The sequence below is a fragment of the Lissotriton helveticus genome, chromosome 7 (genome assembly GCF_964261635.1).
Source record: "Lissotriton helveticus chromosome 7, aLisHel1.1, whole genome shotgun sequence".
Lineage (NCBI taxonomy): Eukaryota > Metazoa > Chordata > Amphibia > Caudata > Salamandridae > Lissotriton > Lissotriton helveticus.
This window is the reverse complement of record NC_136068.1, coordinates 1,653,270,954-1,653,294,408: the sequence shown is the minus strand read 5'-3', so window position 1 is coordinate 1,653,294,408 and position 23,455 is coordinate 1,653,270,954. Positions and strand designations below refer to the sequence as shown.

Sequence of the window (23,455 nt, the reverse complement as noted above, 5' to 3'; positions counted from 1 at the left end):
GCTATGCCGTTATGTTGTCCGCCCCTCTGAGGAAGATGATCCAGTTGACCCAACCTTTGAAGGTCGCCTTCCCCGTATCCTTCCAGTTCGCTAGAATTGTTTTGACTGCTGTGGTGAGGAGAAGGTCTATCAGGTCGCTGTCCTCCTTGGAGTCTAAATCTGTGGCCATGAATGCAGTGGCTAGTACCACAAAGCCTGGCTGTATGTCCCGCCCTGCTACCTTAGTGATGAAGTCTCTGACTTTGCTCCAAAACTTTGTTACTTTGGTGCAGTAAAAAATCAGGTGGGCGAGGTCACCTTTCTCTTTGTGGCAGTTCCAGCAGGTGTTCTTTTCCCTGACTCCGACCTCCGCTAGACGTGCCGGTGTCCAGTAGGTCCTGTGTAGTAGCCAGTATTTGGTTTGTGCCACCTGGGAGGAGACTTTGTTTTGGGAGGCGAGATCCACAGGCGGCATTTTTCCCTCTCGCTCAGGGTCCTTTCAAGCAGCTTTTCCCAGAACCCTGCCGTCTTGGTGTTGAGGTTCGATGTCGTGGGGCTTAGAAGTTTGTATATGTGGGAAGTCTGGTGGCCTATCTTGTTCAGGTTGTTCATGTATTGTATGATGGAGGGGACTTTCTTGTCTAGGTTTGCCTTTGTGATGGCCGCTCTAATTTTTAGGAAATTATAGAACTCGACCGGTGGTAGGTTATGGGCTTGTTTTAGGGCTTCGAACGTTAAGGGTGTCTTGTTCTTTTCGAGTTGTGTTGGGGTGGAGATTCCTTTCCTATACCAGGTGACGTTGTCTAGAGTCTTCCCCTTGTATTGGACCCTAGAGTTAAACCAGATGGATTCCCAACTGCTATTTCTGATCGTCTGTTCCATTTTTTTTGTCTACTCTTAGGAGAGCGGTCTTTGTGTTCTTGTGGATTGTGTTCCTGATTTCTGGGTGTTTGTTTGCTGTGAGCATAGCTATGGGGTCAAGTCCGCCTAGGGTTGCCCTACCCAGTGTCAACCAGACAGGTGTGTACTCCTGGTTAGGGACTAGCTAGTGGACACCCTGTTTGGCTAAGCATGCTGTTTGTAATATTTTGAAATTTGTAATGTTTAGCCCTCCTAAGCTTTTGCTCAGCCTTAGCTTCTGCAGGCTTATCCTGGGTCTTTTTTCCTTCCATAAGAATTTGTTGATCATATTGTCCAGCTGCTTGTGGTAGTCGTCTGTCAGTGTTAAAGGTAGCATACCTATCAAATAGTTAATCAGGGGTGTCACCATCATCCTGATAGTCTCTACCCTCCCCCACCAGGTGATGTATTTGGGTGACCAAGAGTTCAGTTTCTCTTTAACTTTTTTTAGGGTGGCTTCCTCATTATGATCAAGCGTCGCTCTGAGGTCCCTGCCGAAGTTGAGACCCAGGTATTTGAGGTGCTTGTTCTGCCATGCTAGTCCTGATTCGCCCAGGACTGCGCTTGTAGTGTGGATGTTCATGGGTTTGCATTCCGATTTATCCCTGTTTAATTTGTAGCCTGAGACTTCCGCATACTCCCCAATGGTGTTCATTAGTGCTGCTATTGACCCGGTAGGGTTCTTGGTTATGATCCGAATATCATCGGCGTATGCTGCCAGCTTCACTGTGTTCCCCCCTATGCAAATGCCAGCGATCTCAGTGTTATTCCTGATCATGCTTAGGAGCGGCTCCAGTGCTAGTAGGAACAGGGCTGGGGAGAGCGGGCATCCCTGTCTTGTACCTTTCTCTAGTTTTAGTTGCTCGGATGCTCTTCCGTTAACCACGACTCGTGCTTGGGGCTCCTTTTAGAGGGCCATCACCATCTTTCTGTAATTCTCCCCCAGCCCGAACCTCTGCATACAAAGGTCTAAGTATGGCCAGGTGACTCTGTCGAAGGCCTTTTCTGCATCAAGTGCAATCATGACTGCGGGGTCGGCACAGTTGGATGTGTGGTTAATGAGATGGCAAAGAAGTCTAGTGTTGTCTTGGGCCAGTCTGTTCTTAATGTACCCTACCTGCGAGTTGTCAATTAGGTGGGGGAGGTGGTTATTGAGTCTGGTTGCTAGTATTTTGGCGTAGATTTTGCAATCCACGTTGATTAGTGAGATCGGCCTGTAGTTTTGGGGGGTACTGCGGATCTTTCCCTTCTTTGGGTATTACTATGATGTTGGCTTCTGCCATAGTGTCTGTCATGCGGCCTTTTTGCGCGCAGTGCGTGAACACTCCCACCATGGTGGGTTTTAATATCTGTAGGAAGAGCTTGTAGAAGGCTGCCGTGTACCCATCCAGGCCTGGCGCTTTGTTTGCTTTGAGTGTCTCTACTGCCTTCTCTACTTCCGCCCCCGTTATGACCTGGTCTAGGGTTGATCTCTGGTTCTCTGTCAGCGTGGGTAGGCTTAGTTTGCTCAGTAGGCTTGCCCTCCCATCCGCCACTAGGTCCTTGTCCACCTTGTATAGGTTACAATAGAAGTTTTTGAATACTTCCAATATCTCCTTGTTTGCAGTCTGAGTCTTTTTGTTTGTGTCTGTTATTGCTGCTATCGAGTGCTGTCTCTTCTTTGCTTTTAGATATGCCGCTAGTGCCTGCCCTGCTTTGTTGGCCGTACATAGATTGATGGCCTTATATTTGTTTATCCATGTCCCAGCTCTTTCGCTCAGGATTTTGTTGAGTTCATACTTCCTCTTCGGGAGGACGGTCAGCGTATTGCCGTCACCAGGTTAGCACTGTGGCCTCTCTCTAGATCCCTGATCTCATTCTCTAGTTCTGTAATCCTCTTGTTCCTTTCTCTGTTCATCCTGCCTTTGATGTTTAGGAGTTTGCCCCTTATCGTAGCTTTGAGCGCGTCCCACAGGATGGCCTTGTCTACCTCAGCGTTGTCATTAAAGGAGAAGTACTCCTTGATTGCCTCCTCAATTTCAGCTCTGTTTGTGTGATGTCTTAGAATGTCATTGTTAAGCCTCCACCTTTGGCTATGTTGTTCATTGTGTCTACCACTGAGGAAGAGGCTGATGTGTGCGTGGTCTGATATTGTTATTGCCGCTATCTCCGTCTGGTCTATGAGGTGCGTGTGGGATGCTGACATGAGTATATAGTCTATTCTACTGTAAGAGTTTTGTGGATGTGAGTAGAACGTGTATTCCCTCGCGTCTGCGTGTTGTAGTCTCCAGGGGTCTCTAAGGTGGAGTTTGGAGCACAGGTTCTCCAGTGTGCTCTGCTCTTGGGGTCTGTGGCTCTGCCTGAAGGGGTGCCTGTCTGTGGCCTGGTCTAGCACTTGGCTCATATCCCCTGCCAGCAGAAATAGGTCGTCCTGGGGAGGTTTCCTATTTTGGCTTCCACCCCTTCCCAGAAGTCCTTGTCGTCTGAGTTGGGTCCGTATATGTTGGCTATGTGTATGATTTCATCCCCTCTCTTGAGGCTTGTTTTTAGTACTCCCCCATCATCATCAGTGTGTTTCCCGTGTATGGTGAGGTTGCTTTTCTTGTGTATTAGTGTGATGACCCCTCTATATTTGTGTATTGCTGGTGAGCAGGAGGAATCGCTAATCCAGCTAGCTCCGAGGCACTGTGCGTCCTCTTCCGAGAGCCTCGTCTCCTGTAGGACGTAGACGTTGCCTTTGAGCTTCGCTAAGTAGTCTACCGTTTAACCGGATGGTTGAGGCCTTTGACATTCAGGGACACTAGTTTTGTGTCTGAGCTTAGCTGGCTATATGTTTGTGCTGACATTGTTTGCGTGTTTGCCGTGTGGCAGTGTGGTGATCTCCCTCAAAACTTCTTGTCTATGGTCATTCACCTGTATTCTCATGGGTTCCCTAACTTTGGTAACCAGCCCTGGAGGGTCTCCATCGTTTGTGGCTAGGGTAGCTCTGTCTCTAGGATACGTAGGGAGTGATGAAAAGGAAAAGGGAAAGAAAAGTAGGAAAACATAGATAGCAATAAACACATACTACTGTACTAGAGGGCCCCCCCTCACCTGCCCCCCTCCTCCCTCCCCTCCCCCCTCCCCCGTGCATTGTGCAGTGGGCGTGCGACAGCAAGTACCCCCCCTCCCCTCCCCCCTGAGTTCAGTCCTGGGCTTAGTCCCACCCTGTAACGTCTGCATGTAGTGCAGATTTGAATCAAAAGGATATGAGTTCCGCCTCTGTCGGTTTTCCGTTCTGGCCTTGTTTGCGCATCATGGAGGACTGCCTCTTATTGTTCTGTTTGGGCAGGGTTCAAGTCTCAAGTCTGATGTCTACATTATGGTGTTCTGGGTGCGCTACAGGGTGATAGGGTGGCTTGGTGTGCTGAGGTAGGATCACACAGAGCGATGAGGTAGCTCGGTTCAGTGAGGTAGATTGTGTTCACGCGTTGAGGTAGTTTTGGTTCATGTTCACATTCCAGTTTCATTCTCTGCACTGTCTGGCGGGGCTCTTCTCTTTCCTGTGCCTGGGTTTTGGGCTTCCATGTCCTCTGGGATTGGTCCTTGTAGGTATCGTCTAAGCTCGTTGGGATCCTCGAAGACCAATGTGCCTCTTTTGTCCGTGATCCTCATTCTGGCCGGTCCGGCGAAACTGAAGGTGATGTTGTTGTTTCTGAGTCTGTCTCTTAGGGCTAGGAAGCCTTTCCAGACCTCCACCGTTTGTCTTGAGAAGTCCTGTGTGATTACTATTTTGTTTCCGTTCCATCTCATGTTCTGGCTTTTCCTTGCTACCGCGAAGATTGCTTCTGCGTGGTTCGCTCGCAGTGGTTTGCAAATGATGGGGCGCGGACCACGTCCTTGCTGAGGTTTGGTCGCCGGCACTCTATAGGCCTTGTCTATCTCGAATTGCTTGTCGAAATTTAGTCCCATCTGCTGCGGCAGTAGGGCCTCCGGTAGGGCAGTGCAAGACCCTGGAGTGTCTTCCTCTCCCTCAGGTACTCCCAGGAGTCTTATGTTTCCCCTCCTGCTTCGGTCGTCCTGCTCAGCCAGCAGCTTCTGGAGGTGGTTGGAGGTCTTCATCACAGACCCCAGTTCTTCGTTCATTTGTCCGCTGGTGTCTTCGAGGTCACCAATCCTCTTCTCGGCTGACTGTAGCCTGTCATTCGTCCTGCTCAGGTCAGCGCTTATGCACGCCAGTTCCAGTTGCATGTTATCTATCGTTTTCTTTGTCGCTTTGGCCAGTTCGTTCCCCTCATTTATTTTCTTTAAGATAGTTTCTAGCGTGTTTTCATTTCTGAGGTCGTTCTTGAGTGCCAGTGGGGAGTCCGGCTGCTCCTTTCTTACTTTTTTTTGGTCGTTTTTCCCTTCTTGTGCTGCCATTCCGCTGAATCTACGTCTGGCTAGGTAGGTGTGGAGTCTATCGCCTTTTTGCTGTTCTGTTGTGCTCCCTTTGTTAGCGTTAGCTCAGTCCACTCGGAATCTGCTCGGCTCTCTGATTGACCTCGTTCTCGTCTTAGCCCCAGCCAGCCCTGCACCGGCTGTTTGGCAGTGTGGTTCCCCTTAGCAGCGGTCTCCGCCTTGTTGGTTCCTTCTAGGTCGCGGCCTGCCGCCTCACTGGCCTGGGTGCTCTTCCCCCCGACTGGTTGTCACTCTGTTACGGCAATATTGGCTCTGAGCGTGCTGCGGCGGTTACTGGTATGTGCCTTGGGGTGATATGTCTCTCTCTCTCTCTCTGGGGGTGTTGTCGCTCCCCTCTTGGTTCGGCCGCTGAGTCTCCAGTGCTGGCTCTGGGCGATCTACTCTCTGACGGTCTGTGCAGGGTTGGGGTGTTAGACAGCTGCTGTGGTTTGCTGCTTTTTGTGGTGCTCTATGCCTCTCCCAGCACGGCTTCCTGCGTTGCAGCTCGTCGTTGCGTCTAGCCGACCTCTGCGGTATGAGGCTCAGTGTTTGCCTGCCCCCTCTGTTCTTAGGGAGTCTCTATCGCGCAGTGCCGGCCCGGGCCGTTGTAGGTTGGGGGGAGGCGCTGCGTGCTTCTAGCGTTTTTGCGAGGCGCTAAGTGCCCCCCGCAGAGCCAGCTGGGTGGCAGCAGTTCCGCTCCTCTAGTCACTCTGTGTTCCGTTAGTACCGTCAGCCGAAGCAATTCTCTGGATTTGCGCCAGGCGCTTGCTCCGCTTCGAGATAGAGGAAGGCTTTTGGCTTGGTAGACCGTGTGTTTGTCTCTTGCTGTTTACGCTTTCGTTTCGCATCTGCGCATGCACAAGATGGCCGCTCCCAGCGCTGGTTTTGGTTTCGTTTCTCCTTGTGATCGCGGTGATGTTTTATTGCGGTCTCTCCCCCTATATCTCTTTTAGCTTGTCGGTGAGTCGGGTCGGTTGGAGGGGCTAGCTTGGAGGGCAGTGAGATCTCCCTTACCTCTAGCCGCGCTTCTATTTCCTCCTTGCTCGTTCCGGCTGTGTTATTGGGAGAGCACCACCATCTTGACTTGTGGGCTTGTCTAATCCGCAAAAAGATCTTCGTTGTTTGTACGTCTTCCTCCGTCAGAAGTACCTTCCGCTGCTGTTTCTGAGTGCTCTGTGTATTCATACACAGCTTCCTTGGTTTTGTTGTGGGTTTTAAGCCCGTTTCGCTCCATTGCTTCCTGGATGCAGAACAACATTGTCTCTCCATTGTCCTCGGCGTTTTACAGCATCCATGCTAGTTATTGGTAAATCTACAGCAACCATTCACTCACCATCAACCTCAACTCAAAATGAACGCCTTTCCTCCATGCATCACACCAGTTATCGACCCATTGAGGCCCTCACCAACACACCAAGCTGGGTACCACAGCAAGCAACAGATTTCAGTTTGTCTGCATTTGACACTCTGGGCGTAGCTTGAAGTGAGGGGTTACACCCCCTAATAAATGCATTGTCTAGTTCATGGATTTTTTTTTTGTAAATATAATTTTTATTGGCATTTTTATCCATGTGGAACATCTTGTATCACAGTATAGTAACATTCTACAATTCCAAAATACAACGCAATCAGTGTTATTCATGCCTTTTATGAACTGGACCCCCTTTCCACCCTCCCTCCAACAGCCCTCCCCACCCCTGTCAGTGTGCCTCGCTCAACCTATATTAGTGCAATAATCAGGTATACCCTCCTTCTAGTAGTGTGCTTCGTCTTAGCCAGCGATTCCCAAACTGTGCGCCGTGGCGCCCTGGTGCGCCGTTATGAGGAGCCAGGGGCGCTGCGGAACGATGTGGGAAAGTGCAGGGCAGCGCTACATACTGGGGAGAAATGCCGTCAGCAGCACTCGCTGTTGGAGGCCATCTCACATTTCTTTGAAGTGCTGAAGAGGCTTCAACAGCTCCTCCCAGACCTGCAGTCTGTCAATTAGCCCCATTGTCATTCTGTCTGTTGCGATTCTTTATTACTGCGTCGATCGCCTCTCCCGACTCGAGTGAAAAGGAAAGATTGATGAGGGAAAAGTAGGGCACAAGGGGAGAGAGAAAAAAGTTTGACATAAATGAATAAGGAAAGGTGAAAGACCTGAAAGGTGCAGTGCAGGGTAGATGGATATTAGGGTTAAGTGCTATGTAGATGTCAGGACATTGTTTTCCATCCGGCTTCTGTGCAAAGGCCACCATATGAGTAGATGGGAGTGAGATGGGAGTGAGAGTAACAGAGTGACAGAGAAAGAGTGAGAGCGACCTAGGGGTTGGAGAGAGAATCGTAGGTTCTTTAAAAAACCAAAACCTAGATAGATGCCAAGTAAGAGAAACATATGCCTTTAGAAAATAACTTTTGGTACTGTGGGTGCAGGGTGAGGGGCCTGGTGGAGAGCGCTGGGTGGGTGCATGGTCAGGGGCCTGGTGGAGAGCGTTGAGTGGGTGGGTGCAGGGTCAGGTCCTGGTGGAGAGCTTTGGGTGGGTGGGTGCAGGGTCAGGGGCCTGGTCGAGAGCGTTGGGTGGGTGGGTGCAGGGTCAGGTCCTGGTGGAGAGCATTGGGTGGGTGGGTGCAGGGTCAGGGGCCTGGTCGAGAGCGTTGGGTGGGTGGGTGCAGGGTCAGGTCCTGGTGGAGAGCATTGGGTGGGTGGGTGCAGGGTCAGGGGCCTGGTCGAGAGCATTGGGTGGGTGCATGGTCAGGGGCCTGGTGGAGAGCGTTGAGTGGGTGGGTGCAGGGTCAGGTCCTGGTGGAGAGCATTGGGTGGGTGGGTGCAGGGTGAGAGGCCTGGTGGGGAGCTTTGGGTGGGTGGGTGCAGGGTCAGGGGCCTGGTGGAGAGCGTTGGGTGGGTGGGGGCAGGGTTACGGGCGTTTACTACGTCATCTGATTGAATGCTCCCCAAAAGCAGCACAAGGCCCCCTACCAAGTATTTTTTTGCAGTTTTATATGGCGCAAACTCCACCCGAAGGCATCAGAGGGCTTTACATTAGCACCAGTCGCGTTGCAGATGGACACATTCATTTTTAGGCATGGGGAGACCATCATGCTTTTGAAATGGTGCCATTGTTCCAGGTGGCAGCCCCCTCCATTGGGTGGGAAGGGTGCAAGGGGGTGGCCGAGAAGGGTGCAAGGCAGAGGGGAAAAGGGTGCAAGGCAGAGAGGAGAAGGGTGCAAGGCAGAGAGGAGAAGGGTGCATGGTAGAGAGGAGAAGGGTGCATGGTAGAGAAGGGTGCATGGAGGAGGGGAGAAGGGTGCAAGGAAGAGGGGAGAAGGGTGCACGGTAGAGAAGGGTGCATAGTAGAGAGGAGAAGGGTGCATGGTAGAGAGGAGAAGGGTGCAAGGCAGAGGGGAGAAGGGTGCAAGGCAGAGGGGAGAAGGGTGCAAGGCAGAGAGGAGAAGGGTGCAAGGCAGAGGGGAGAAGGGTGCAAGGCAGAGGGGAGAAGGGTGCAAGGCAGAGAGGAGAAGGGTGCAAGGCAGAGGGGAGAAGGGTGCAAGGCAGAGAGGAGAAGGGTGCAAGGCAGAGGGCAGTAGGGTGCAAGGCAGAGGGGAGAAGGGTGCAAGGCAGAGGGGAGAAGGGTGCAAGGCAGAGGGGAGAAGGGTGCAAGGTAGAGAAGGGTGCATAGTAGAGAGGAGAAGGGTGCATGGTAGAGAGGAGAAGGGTGCAAGGCAGAGGGGAGAAGGGTGCAAGGCAGAGGGGAGAAGGGTGCAAGGCAGAGAGGAGAAGGGTGCAAGGCAGAGGGGAGAAGGGTGCAAGGCAGAGAGGAGAAGGGTGCAAGGCAGAGGGCAGAAGGGTGCAAGGCAGAGGGGAGAAGGGTGCAAGGCAGAGGGGAGAAGGGTGCAAGGCAGAGGGGAGAAGGGTGCAAGGCAGAGGGGAGAAAGGTGGTTCCCAAAGGGTGCGCCGCGGCACCCCGGCGCGCGGGTAAAAAAATGGTGGGGAGCCACAGCCAACTGCCAATTAGGTCAAGGGAGCCACGGGTCAAAAAAGTTTGGGAACCACTGGTCTTAGCAATTGGTACAAGGGGGACAGCTTCTACATGCACTTCCCACTCATGCGCTAGGACCTGTCTGCTGTCAGATCAGGCCACCCATTCAAATTCCAGCCCTATATCACATCCTCCTCTTCGTCATTCGAATCATCCGCCGGACGCTGTAGCTCCGTCACCAATGCCTCCCATGCCCTAGCCACCTCCAATGCCCTGTCGTTATCCTGTCGTCTGGCCTGTTGCAGCCGGAGAGAGCTCTCAGCCCGCGCCCAGCGCAGGAGGCTCGCCTTCCACCGCACGTAACTAGGGCCGGTGCTCGACTTCCAATGCATGGTAATTTCCAGCTTGGCTAGGATTAAGCCCAAGTCGTAGAACTTACTAGTGACTTTCATCCGGCGGGTGTGCGGAAACCAGAGCAACAAGCAAACGCCCATGTCTACTCCTATCTGCCGGTCCGTGACAGCGTTCAAACAATCGATCACCGCAGACCAGTAAACCGTAAGTGTCGCGCAGGACCAAAACATGTGGGCAAAGTCAGCCCCCTCCATGCCGCAGCGCGGGCAGAGGGACGCGGTTTCTCCAAAATATTGAGAAATCTTGACAGGCGTCAAGTACGCTCTGTGAAGTGTGAAAAACTGGACCAGTTGGAACCGGGCGTTCCGCGTGCCCTTCCATGCGCGCCGTACTAGCTAAGGCCATGTCGCCTCGGGGATGGGCCTCCCAAGATCTAGTTCCCATTTGGTACGCAACCCATCCAGGGGCATCATGGCCTCTGTCGATAGCCTCCGGTAGAGACAGGTAACGGCCTTAAAAGTGCCAGCCGCCATGACCACATACTGGCACCCCAGGGAGGTCGCTGGTTCGGCAAGCCCCCCGCCCCAGTGTTTCTGGATACTGGCCACCAAGGCAGCATGTAACAGGTAATCCCCTCGCGGGAGGCGTAGGCGTCATGCAGCTCCTGAAAAGTCAGCAGCGCCCCATCGTGATAGAGGTCTCCAAGCATGTGCAGCCCGAGCTCCTCCCAAGCTGCCAGCGCTGACCAATCCCCACCATGCGGGAGGGCCGTGCACATCCCCAGAGGGATCTCCGGAGCGTAGGGGCGAGAGGAGCCCGTGCGCCTGTGGCACCGGAGCCAACACAGGCGAAGGCTGCGTTCCTCGAGGGTGAGGGGGGCCTAGCTCCAACTTCTGGCCCATAACTATAAAAGAGAGGACATGCCTTGGAATCAGCCTGCCCTGTGGCCCCTCCGGTCCGCGAAATTCTCTCGCCACCGCCTGAGTGAGCCATTGAAGTTGCGCCGCCAGGTAGTACCACTCAAAATCCGGGACCGCCAATCCCCCATCAGCCCTAGGACGCATCAGAGTTGCCAGAGTGATGCGACGCCTGCCCTCTCCCCAGATAAACCCCGTGGTTAAGGATCTGAGTTTACGAAAGATCGACGCCAGCAGCCACACCAGCAGGGTGAGAAACAAGTATAGCAGGCGAGGAAGAACAATCATCTTCAGCAACGCCACCCGGCCCGCCGCTGAGAGAGGCAGGGCTCTCCAGAACCCCATGGAACCCTGCAGATTCCTGATTGCCCTATGGATGTTGCCTTCTAGCAAGTCTAAGTGAGTATGAGAGATCTGAGTGCCCAGGTATGGGAGGCAACGGTGTTCCCAGCGAAGATTCCCCTCCCTCTGGGGTTCACAATCCCTCGGGGACACCGGGAAGAGGCAGGACTTCCCCCAGTTGACCCGCAGTCCCGAGAGGTCGCCAAAGCGACGGAGAAGGCATTAGGCCCCACGTAGGGAGCCGTCGGTATCAGCCAGGAACATCAACAGATCGTCCGCATACAGAGAGATATAGTGATATTTGCCCCTGAGTGCCAGGCCCATGTAGGACCGCCCCATCCGAGCATGCGCCGCCAGCGGTTCAATGGCCAGCGCGAACAGCAAGGGGGACAGGGAACAGCCCTGACGTGTAATGCGGTCAACCGGGTATGCTGCTGAGATCGTGGCTCCCGTCTTCACTCTAGCTGTGGCCGCATTGTAAAACAATGTCGCCCATTTCACAAATCGTTCTCGCAACCCAAACGCCTCCAAGACCCGGAACATGTATGGCCATTCTACGCTGTCAAAGGCCTTCTCGATATCTATCGAAAGCACCGCAGCCTCCGGAAGTCCTCCGGAAGCCCTCCGAAGTCGCCACCCATGACCCGCAACAAACGGCGCACACAGGTGGCCGTGGCGTGTTGGGGAATAAAGCCCACTTGGTCCGGATGAATCAGAGAGCGCATATGGGCAAGAAGTCGTGTCGCGAGGACCCTGCTCAGGACTTTATAATCAGTCGTGAGCATAGACAGGGGGCGGTAGGATGAGCAAGAGCCGGCATCCCCCCCTCGTTTCAAAAGGGGTATTATAATGGCCTCCCGGGATGTGGCGGGAAGAACACCAGTGTCCCAGGCCTCCCGGTAGACAGCATGCAGCCGCGGGGCCAGAACGTGAATGAAAGCCGCATAAAACTCAATTGGCAAGCCATCCGCGCCAGGGGTCTTGTGGCGAGCCATGTGTTTAATGGCCGCGCGTATTTCCCCCACAGAGATCTCACTGCCTAGTACGTCCCCTTGGTCCGGTTTGAGTCGCGGCAGCTGCGCAGTGGTCAGGAAGTCGTCCAGTTTCTCGGGCGCATTAGACATCTTGCTCTGATACAGATGCCCATAAAAATCACAGAACTGAGTATTGATGTCACTCTGGGTGTAAACCAAGCGTCCCCCGCGACAGTTAAGGCCAAGATCAGGGTGCCACGGGCCGCAGTATTGGCCAACCAAGCCAGCAGGGAGCCCACCTTATCACGCTCAGCGTGCGCCCTAACAAGATATTCTTTATGATTGAAGCAGCGGAGTCTTTCCATCTGCAGCGTGACCTCTTCACGAGCGGCCAATACTGCCTTGTGAGCCCCAAGATCTCCGTGGGTAGCCCGCTCCGCAGAGCGCAACCGGTCCTCCCTATGCGCGAGGTCCTGCAGGAGGGTCCAGCGGGCCCCCGCCGTTGCAGAGATACAAGCGCCTATAATCACTGTCTTAAAGGCGTCCCATTCAAGGGCCCTGCTTGAGGCTATACCCTCATTCGCGACAAAGTAGCCCTCCACGCTGTCTCGCACCGAGGCCTTAAACACCGAGTCCTCCAATGGCAGCGGGTTCAGCAGCCACATGGGAATTGCTTGGCGCAGCCGGGTCCACCGGATCACCACTAGGCAAGGGTTATGGTCCGAGATTGTCCTCGCCAGGTACTCACTGTAGCGGACCAGTCCCTGGACATCCGGTGAGCAGAGGATACTATCAAGCCGGACGTGTAGGGCGTGCGGGGTGGAGTAGAAGGAATAATCCCTCTCAGCGGGATGTTGTGTCCGCCAGGCATCAACCAATCCCCACATAGACTGCCACTCTCGCCTCCCTTTTGTTAATCTATGGACAGCTGATTGCGCAAGCGGCGGGTGTGACCTATCCAGCTCTACATCTGTTACTGAGTTTAAATCCCCTCCAAGAAGGACCGCGCCTGCCAAGACTGTCGCCAATTTCCCTGAAAGTCGCGCAAAGAAACCCGCCTGTTCCACGTTCGGAGCGTGGACACTGCACAGTGTCAAATCCCTCCCGTCATGCCTGCACTGCACAGCGACATACCTCCCATCAGGATCTACTAACGTCACCAGGGGCTGGAATGGGACCCCCACCCTTACCCATATTAAAACTCCACTCGCAAAGGCCGAATAAGCAGTATAAAACAATTGGCCCCGCCACCTGCGTTGCAGAGCCCGACCCTCGGATTGATCAACATGCGTTTCCTGCAGGAAAGCCACTTGGGTCCCTCTGCGGACAAGATAGGCATGCACTTTATGTCGTTTCAGCATGGAGTTCAGTCCCCGTACATTCCAAGTCACACATTTCAGTTCAGGTAGGGACCGCATTCAAAAACATACGTAAATCACTCATCTTTGGTAAAATCCCCGGCGCACTGACATTTCCCCTGAATTCCCAGCTCGACCCATCCCCACACAACCAGGTGGGCGCATCAATAGACCCCTCCAATACAAAACAACCCCAACAAGCCCTCAGCCCACCCTCCGCCAGAACAGGTGCCAAACCGCTGTTACCCATCCAAACCCAAACCCCTGCTAACAGAGGTACTACGGTTACGACCAGCGACTCACAAGGTATGTGAGGTAGAGGGGGTGACCTTACACCAACCTAACTAGGTAGCAATCAGTGTACCCTAGTGCAGCAGCCCAATCTCGAATACGTCAACCTCCTCACTCCAGCAGTTCCCCGCCCCACGCGTGCCCCCCCTCCCCCCGGCAACCCCCCTCCATCCCGCTCCCCCCATCCAAGGATAAGAGCAATCCCCCCGCCAGGTCCAAGGAACATCCCCACGGTTGCCGTAGGCGCCTCCTAGCCATAGGACCAACATGCCCCCTTACTGTACAGTACACGGCATCTCAGAGGGTCACTCGTCCAGCAGGGGTGTGACCTGAGGCAGGTCACCGGGAACCTCTTCCGATACCCCGGACTCCCCCTCCTCCGACCCGTGCTGCGAACCGGAGTCCGCCAGGGAGGCCGCTGCAGCCACCCCGGATATGGCAGATACCGCCTGCAGGGCTGCCATTCGCTCTAGCTCTGTTTGTGATGCAGGCGGGGATCGTTTGGCCAATGTGCGTTTCCGGGTGCGCCGGCTCCTGCGGGTTCCCGGGCGCGGCTCAGTTGTCTCGTCCCATTTGCCAGCGCCGTCTGTGCCCGCGCGGTACCTTTCCAACCATTGCCAGGCATCCTCCGGTGTGTCACAGAAATTCGCCACTCCGTCCAACATCACCTTCAGGCATGCCGGGAATAACAGTGAGTATTGCACTCCCTCCTCCCGGAGGGCTCTCTTGACCATCAGGAAGGAGAAGCGGTTCCGCTGAACCTCCTGGGAGTAGTCAGGGTAGAGGGAGACTGATGCATTGTCCACCTTGTACGGGCCAGATGCCCGGGCCTGCCGCAGAATGATATCCCGATCCCTAAAATGCAGCAGACGCGCGACCACAAGGCGAGGGGGGCACTCGATGCACCCGTTCCAGAGTATAGAAGTGTGTGAGGCCCCCAGGTGCGACCACATCCCTCAGCCACGCCTCCAGATAGGCGACCATGTCACTCCCCTCGACTTTTTCGGGCAGGCCAACCACCCGAATGTTATTGCGCCTGTTGCGCCCTTACGCGTCCTCAGCCCTCTTCTCCAGCTGTTGCACTCTGCGCAGTAGGTCGTCCACCGTAGCGTCCGTCGCCTTTTGAGCCGGCGCAAGCCGGTCCAACGCGAGCTCGGCGCTTTTGACCCGATCGGAGAGCTTGTCGTGATCCGCTTTCAACAATCCCAAGCTGGTCGACACCTGTGCAATGTCCTGATGAAGCGCAGTCCGCGTATCAGAGATGGCTTTGAGAATCTGGTCCATCTGTTGCTGCTGTAGTCCTGCATCCCGGCGTACCGGTAAGCCCTGGTCCTGTGCCTCTTGGGAGTCCTCAGCCTGCTCGACCGGTTCCTCAACACTAGGGCCGACTGCCAGTGTCAGAGCCAACGCCCCAGCACCGTCAGGCGCTCACCACCGCGCAGGGTTCGCGCCCCCTTCACTCCCAATGTGTTTGCAGGGCGGGCGAGCAGGAAGACCACTCCGTCTGCCTCCTGAACAGGATGTCCAGGGGATGAGCAACCCCCTCTCGTAGCCGGTCACCAGACTCTGCGGCCGTCGCCCACGGGGGAGCACCACCTGTAGGGTCCACCTCCTCCCAGGGCGGACTACTCCAGTCACGCAGGAGCTAATATAGCAGGACCCCGCATCAGCATCGGACCGGGTCCGGTCCCCTCTCACTGGCCCACCAGGCATGAAAATCCCTCGGCGCCGCTGAGCAGGTGGGCCTGTCCACTACCCTTAGGCGGCTCACACTGCCGTCATGAGTCCAGGCTCCGAGCCCCATCTCCAGGCTGCAGCAAGATGGTACCACAGGCGATGCCCGCCCTCCGCAAGTGCAGGACCTTCTCCGCGGCAGGTGATCTAGTCCAAGCCACAGGAGCACCTCGTCCTGTGCAGCGCCCACGCAATGCACCCACCACTCAGGCTCCGGCACGGCTGGTCCTCCAGGGCCCACCTGGACCCCGCCAACAATCACTGCCAGTCCCAGCCTAGGCCTCCTCAGGGCTCCAATCAATTCCAGCGTTCAGAGCGCCATGTTGCTGCACCAACTCCCCTCCGTTGGGTTGGCCCCCCGGGTCCGCCGACTCCAGAATGGCGCCGCCTGCTGCTCTAAACAGACGTGTCCTCAGGGGCCCCCCCGTGAAGGTCGCCGCGCTTCCCCAGCTCTCACCATCACGTCCGCCAGATGCGTGGGGCATTCACGCCACAAGCGGCACCGCTCCAGGCCGGGATCCGGGCGTCCGCCTCTTCCCAAGGCGGCCTCGCCACTCCAGGTCGGGGGGGCCACAGTGAACTACCAGGTGGCACAGCGATGGCCAGGTCCTCAGCAAAGAGCCCCACCAGCTCGCCCGCCAGCTGCCAGCGCTTCACCCGCCAGGTCGCCGTAGGTGGCGGAATCGTCAGGCGCCCTTTGGGAGCAGTCCGTGCCCGTTGGCCTCGGGCACACTTGAGGCTGGGGACGCACTGCCGGTTGTAGGCCCCGAGCAAGACGGCCGGGACCCCTAGACGGAGCCTCCTCCATCGCCCGCCTAGCCCCCGCTCAAGCCATCCTCGGGTCCCAGAAAAGGTGCTCGGGTAGTGCCTCGTCGCAGGGCGCCCACGCAGGGTCGGGGACACCACTGGAGGAGTCCCGTCAGCAGGATAAAAACGAGATCGGCCGGAGCTCACAGCTCAGGCGTCCATTCTCGTTGGTGGCCAAGCCACGCCCCCGTCTAGTTCATGGATACTCACAAACTTCCTCTCTGGGCCAAATTTACAGTGTGGTTTGTGTCCGATGGCCGCACCGGAGGGGGTGGGGTCAGTGGGGGAGGGGGCAGGGCTAGAACAACAAAAAAAACTGTGACCATGAGGTTGAACAGAGGTCCCTGCAGCGGACGCCTTCGTCCACTGAGCCACCAGACCCGGCATACACAAATATCTCTCTCTCTCTCTCTCTCTCTCTCTCTCGCCCTCTCTCTCTCAACCTCTCTCAACCTCTCTCTCCCTGTCTCCCTCCATCTCTTCATATTTTTCACTCTGTCCCACACAGACTGTCTCACTCCCTCTCTCTCCCTCTGTCTCCCTCTCTCTCTCTGTCTCCCTCTCTCCCTCTCTCTCTCTGTCTCCCTCTATCTCTGTATGCCCCTCTCTCTATGTCTCCCTCCCTCTCTGTCTCCCTCTCTCTCCTTCCCTCTCCCTCTCTGTCTCCCTTACTCTGTCGCCCTCCTCCCGCTGTCGCCTTCCTCCCACTGTCGCCCTCCTCCCTCTATCGCCCTTCTCCCTCTGTCGCCCTCCCCCTTCCTCCTCCCTCCCTCTGTCTGTCACCCTCCCTCTGTCTGTCACCCTCCTCCCTCCTCACTCTCTCTGTCACCCTCCTCCTTCCTTCTGTCTGTCACCCTCCTCCTTCCCTCCTCCCTCCCTCTGTCACCCTCCTCCCTCCCTCTGTCTGTCACCCTCTTCCCTCTGTCTGTCACCCTCCTCCATCCTCTCTCCCTCTGTCTGTCACCCTCCTCTCTCCCTCCTCCCTCTGTCTGACACCCTCCCTCCTCCCTCCCTCTGTCTGTCACCCTCTGTCTCCCTCCTACCCTCTGTCTCCCTCCTCCCTCCTTCTGTCTGTCACCCTCTGTCTCCCTCCCTCTCCCTTTCTCTGTCTCCCTCCCTCTCCCTTTCTCTCTCTTTCTCCCTCCCTCTCCCTCTCTTTGTCTCCCTCCCTCTCCCTTTCTCTGTCTCCCTCCCTCTCCCTCCCTCGCTCTCCCTTTCTCCCTCTCTCTAACTCCCTTCCTCGCTCTCCCTCTGTCAGCCTCCCTTTCCCTCCCTCCTTTCCCCCTAACCCTCTGTCTGCCTCCCTTTCCCTCCCTCGCTCTCCCTCCCTCTCCCTCCCATTCCCTCCCTCGCTCTCCCTCCCCCTCCCTTTCCCTCCCTCCCTGTCTCCCTCCCTCACTCTCCCTCTGTCTGCCTCCCATTACCTCCCTCCCTCTCCCTCCCTTTCCCGCCCTCTACCTCCCTCCCCCTCCCTTTCCTTCCCTCCCTGTCTCCCTCCCTCTACCTCCCTCCCTCGCTCTCCCTCTGTCTTCCTCCCTTTCCCTCCCTCCTTTCCCTCCTTTCCCTCCCTCCCTCACTTTCCCTCTGTCTGCCTCCCTTTCCCTCCCTCGCTCTTCCTCCCTCTCACTCCCATTCCCTCCTTCGCTCTCCCTCCCTCTCTTCCTCCCCAACCTCCCTCCCTCGCTCTCCCTCTGTCTGCCTCCCTTTCCCTCCCTCCCTCCCTCGCTCTCCCTCTCTCTCCCTTCCTCTCCCTCCTTTTCCCTCCCTCGCTCCCCTTCCCTCTCCTTCCCTTTCACTCCCTCCCTCGCTCTCCCTCTGTCTCCCTCCCTTTCCCTCTCTCCCTCTGTCTCCCTCCCTCTACCTCCCTCTGTCACCTCACCCTGCCTGTGTATGCCTGGGCACACACACAGCCGCATCCGAGAAGTTCACAGGTCTTTAAAAGACCATTTGTATGTTAATGAGGCTTTTGTATTTCACCTCTTAGCGCCTCTGCAGCTCCACTCTGACTATCACTGAAATGCCGGGCCCCCACAGAGCTGCAGAGTCTCTCAGTCCCGCGCTGTGTTTGGAGACACTCTTTATTTATTTCTTTTTAAAACATGTCTGCAAGGTCCGCGGGCCGCAAAGGAATGCTTGTCAGGCTGCTGGCGGCCCCTGGGCCGTACTATGAGTACCGGTGGTCTAGTTCATAGTTGGGTACTGGTGCTATTACTCGGGTATGGTGAAGTGTCTGACGGATTTCCACTGAGATCTTTACTCGCAGATCCAGACAAACAGACATACACACACAATGTTCTCTTGCTTTGAAGATCTTCAAAAAGGTTGGCTATTTTGCAAAATACGGTGTTTTAATTATCCCTAACAATCAACATCCCTCTCCCTTTGCACTATCCTTTAAGCTGTTTTTCATATAATGTATGCTAACATGATATGTCTACATATTTTCAGGAAAAATTTGAAGTTCTCTACCACCCCACCCCAATCTTACTGACAAAGCTTGGCCCCTGCAGGCCCTTAGTGCATCAACTTGCCCTTGCAACCCTGCTTCAGACGTGGGGTATAAATATAATCCCTCAGTCCCATGGCCGCCTTTCTGTGTTCACGGAGCCCTGAAAGCAGTCACCAGCTGCCCACTAACCATGACATCCCGGTTTCCCACAGACCACCTGCGCCCCGCAATGGATTTTAATACCTATCAACCTCAATTGTGTTACCCCATTTGTCTGATCACTGAGGAATCAATTGGCATGTCAGTGACAATTACCCAAATCATAAATTAGCACCAGGTTCATATTTTTAAAAAACACAATCCACTCAAAACATTACTCATTCTTTGAAGAGGATCACAGAGGAATATCAGAGTATTTATGACTTACCCTTTTAAATGTAATCATTATTAAACACTGAATGAGTAGCAGTCAAATCATGGTGCATGCGCTAAAAATACGGTTCTCCGTTTACAACACATACGCTGATGAAGTGTAATCTAGTTTTGTAAAGCTAGATTTTATTATAAAGTCCACTTTGTGATACAAAATGGCTATTATTGATGATAATAACAGCTGCTGGGCAGTGCTCACGTTTTGTAAATTAAATTGAGGATTTCCACCGAGTGTCAAACACACCTGCACCCAAATTAGCTTGTGCAATAGGTACCGTATGGGAGGTAATTCCTCCGGGGTCGGAGGGGGTGGGTTCGGTGGGAGGGGGGGACTTGCAGGGGTGGGGGGCGTGGGCATGTTCTCTTCCAGCAGATAGTTCTGCACTTTGCTCACTAATCGGCATATTTTCTTACACCGGACACTGAATAGGGCCCGGAATCTCTTGTGAGCCCCCACTAAAGTACACGGGAACAAGTGAGGCGTGAGCCAGAAGGTGCCACTTGTGAATCCATATATTAATTTGCACTAGTTGTGCTTGTCCTGCCATTTCCCCACACAATGGTCGTTGTTGGAAAGGTACGTGTACAGCAGCTCCTTTTTCGGTGCGCCTAGAAGAATTCCCATTGTACATGACTGCGCTTGGAAAACTACAATTCTCTCAAACCATGTTGCATTAAAAAAAGGGAAAAAGCGGTTCCTAGGTTCAGTAATCAGTAATGTACGACCTCTTGCATCGTGTTCCGCGTGGACTAGTTAAACCTTTATTTATTCTGGTTTATTGCATAAAAACCCACTCGCCCACCTCCCCTCCTCCCATGCCCGCCTCTTCCTACCTCCAAGCACGAGGAGAAGTAGGGCGGCGGCTGCTCCCTTCATGGCTGCGAAGTCTTTTGGTAGTGCTGCAAATCCTGCTTCACGTCTCCAGGTGTTGTTTACCTTATCAGGTTAGATTACAGGTTAATAAGTAACGACTGGTGCAGCAAATTGCCTTCAAATATCCACCTCATGTATGCACTTAGTAAACATTTTTTAGCCCCTGAATCCTGAAAGACTAGCAATAATTGCACAGATGACGCGTACAGTACTGATCAGTTTAAAAGGTTTCGATTATTAGAAGCTTCGGGAAGATGTATGGAGACCAAAGGGATCAAACTCCTCTATGAGTGCCAATATCCTTTTGTACATTAAACCATGCTACACACTTATGAGAAAGTGGATTAGTAGTTGGGGCAGAAGGTGGTCCACTGTTACACCTGTCAGCCTTAGGGTGGTCTTCCCCAAACATTTGACCTTAATTCCTCCATTTTTGCTGATCTAGTTTTTGTTGGCCTTCGTACTCTCTGCACTTTACCAATCCTGACCTGTGCTAAGGTGTGTGTGGTCACTCCCTAAAGCATGGTGAAATTGACTTAAACCCAGTTGACACATTCCATTTACATGTAAGTCACCAGTAAATATTACTACATGTACCCAGGGCTTGTAAATTCAAGGTTAATAGTGGGCCTGCAATACTGATTGTGCCACCCACTTAAGTAGCCTTTCAAATATGTCTCAGGCCTACTATTACAGCCTGTGTGTGTATAGGAGTCTATCATTTCGATCTGTTGAAACATGGGTTACCCTATTTATTTAATAAGTGATACCTTTCAATTGGAAGCAGGTAGGAATGTCGACTTTGGTGTCTTAAGAATTTATATTTAAAACTCTCTTTAATGGTAAATTTAGATTTTTAGTCACAATTCGGATGTCACTTTTATAAAGTTCGTTTTTTCTTGCCCTAACCATTCGGAGCCTCTAGCCTGTATCTTGGTTTACATGAGTAGGTGTAGCATACAGCTGGTCTTTTGTGTATTGCGCCCATTCAGGGAGATCAAGGGAGAATAGGTGTTGGCAGGACCGCCCATCTCCATCTTGATAAAGGGGAGAAGTTGTCACTTACCACCCTTACTCATCACAAAGGCTCCGCCTCGGCAGACTCACAAAGGGCTTCTTTTAGACCTTGCATCCTTGGTGTGGTTTCCTCCCTAATTTTTACTTCATCCCTCCTGTTTTGCTGACTTTGCGGGCTTTGGAACCCTGTGTACTTTATCACTGCTAAACAGTGCTAACGTGCTTGTGGTCTATCTCTAAAACCTGATGGAATTGGATTATACCCAAGCAGCATATTTAATTGACTTCCAAGTCTCTATTAAAAAGATACCACCTGTGCACAGGTCCTGTGAATTAAATGCTACTAGTGAGCCTGATTCACTGATTGTTCTACCCACTGAAGGAGTACTGTGAACATGTCTCAGTTATGCCATTTCAGCCTGTTTTTCCTGTTTCAAACTGCAATGTCAACCTGGCAAAATAAACCTTTTGCCAGGCCAACTCCTTTTTAATGCATGTAAGTCACCTCAGGGCAGGGCAGGGCAGGGCAGGGCAGGGCAAGGTTAAGCCCAGAGAGCAGTGTGCGGTGTATCACACCGAGTTTCACACTAGTCTCTTGTGCCCCAAGACAATATTGTGCCAGGGCAGGGAAGCAGGAAATTCCAAACACCTCAGAGGTGGAAACCTTCTGAACCTTCGCCTACTCTAAAGCTGGCACCAGGTATAAATGTTAGACACTCAGACCCAACTCTTCATTACACCTATTGACTTGTGGAAGACTGTCCAGCTCTGCTGCAAGAAGGACGGCTACTCTGCTTTTCTGCAGCTCTGTTGCCCTACAGACCTGCTGCCTGTGTGAGATGGACTGGATATGCATCTTGAACCCAGGACCACCAGAGAGATTTCAAGAGCTAGTTCGCTGGCCTCCTGATCCAGAGCCTCAGGGACAAAAAAGGCTCCAACAACCTTTAACCCAGCGCCAGAATTCTACCTAATGTGAGTCTTTCCCCCAAAGTGCTGCCACCCCAGTCCTGGACCTTGTTAGTGGGCCTGGAGTTGCTCTGCCAGCCCAGCTGTGTGCTCTTGGGCAGAACCGACACAGCACAATGCATCTCTTTGTAGTGCTGCTTTAGAACTGTTGCTGCAATGTACCTGGACCCGAGACTTCACATCGCAAACCTCCGCCACCAACATTGTGAATGACGCCACAGTACCTCGCAGTGCAACTATTGTCAATGGCTCCATTGGTACCACTGCTGCACCATGCATCCTTTAAACAGGACCTCACATCCCCGTCCACAGCTCTTTGGAACCACCACTGAGCGACGCACCAATGATACGGAACTCCTAACGCTCTGCAGCCAAAATTTAAGGTCCTTTGTTCAGAGGGCCTAACTTGGTCCCTGTACCCGGTCCGTTCTCTATCACGGACTGCATGAACTTGTGACTTTTTCCCGGACCAGCACTACCAGAGAACCACATTTGGCGTTTTGTGCTTTTAGGTACTAATTTCACTTTAATCTCTGAAATTGCATATCTCTGATTCTACTGATTGGATGTTTGTCATTTTGGTCTCTATAGTTTATTAAACTTCACTAAAAGTTTTAAATTGGCTTGGGATATTTTATTGTGTAGTTTTTCCACTTTTTTACTGTTTAAAGTGCTGCATTAATACTTCACACATTGACACTAAGTTAAGTCTGACTGTTTATGTGCTAAGCTACCTCAGACTTGAGTACAGGTTAATTTGTGGGCATGGAATGCAAGGCCAAGATGGATGAGCGCTTACTAGTAAAGCTCCCAATACCTCTGTAGTATCCTGCAAAACCGACGTCACATCCGAGGCCCAGACCCAGCTACTGCTGTAGTGTTGGTGGGGGCCCGCTGTGTTCATAACAGGTGGCAGGGAACCCGGCATTGGCTGCCACGCCAGGTGCAGCGGGCCTTCTTTGTTATCACAGTACTGTTTGAACTATCGGAGGCCTTGTGGGCACGGAGATTTCCTATGTTTCCCAGACTGGTGGAGAGAACGATTGTGACCCCCTAAGTGGGCACTGTACCTCTAGAGGAGCTGGAGTCTCTCTCCCTGGGGCTGAACTGCCAGGGTGGTGTCACATAGGCCCTGGAGTGGGCGAGGCAGATGTAATCTCCCTCCTTCCCTGTAAGTACTGAGGACTTTGGGGCAGATTTACAAGCCCCTTGCGTCATTTTTGCACCGCTATTGAGTCACTTTTTGTGATGCAGCAGCAGCGTAAAAAGGCGGCCCATTTACTACGCGACGCATATAGGGAGATGCGTCACTTTGTAAAGCCCTGCGTCACATTATACCTGCATCAGGTATAATGTATGCAGGGTGGGCGTTCCAATGCATAAAAGCCTAGTAGAAGTGATGCAGTGAAATCTACAAGATTTCACTGTCCCACTTCTAGGACGCCACTGCAGCAAATTTTTACGCCTGCTTGAAGCAGGCATAAGGACTGACGCAGCACAATGAGGATAGGCCTCCCCCTGCATTGCGGGAGTTCCTTTGTGCTTGCGACATAACTCCAGAAATGCGTGACTTTTGCGTCTACATATGCGTCAGAATTTCTGACGCATATGTCAACCCTTGCGTCATGGTGCACTGTATTGTAAATACGGTGTATCTATAGTGACGCAAGGATTTCTAATGGTGGCACAGGGAAAGTGATGCAT

General features: G+C 53.5%; 1 protein-coding gene across 1 annotated transcript in view; it reads right to left on the bottom strand.

Annotated features, from left to right (window-relative positions):
* LOC144767593 (trypsin-like) overlaps window positions 1–19,816 on the bottom strand; it is a 189,606-nt gene extending 169,790 nt beyond the window's left edge. The window contains exon 1 of the mRNA XM_078651002.1: window positions 19,726–19,816. The gene's annotated coding sequence lies outside the window, so the exon portion shown is untranslated. The remainder of the gene's footprint in view (window positions 1–19,725) is intronic.
* Between the last annotated feature and the right edge of the window lie 3,639 nt (window positions 19,817–23,455).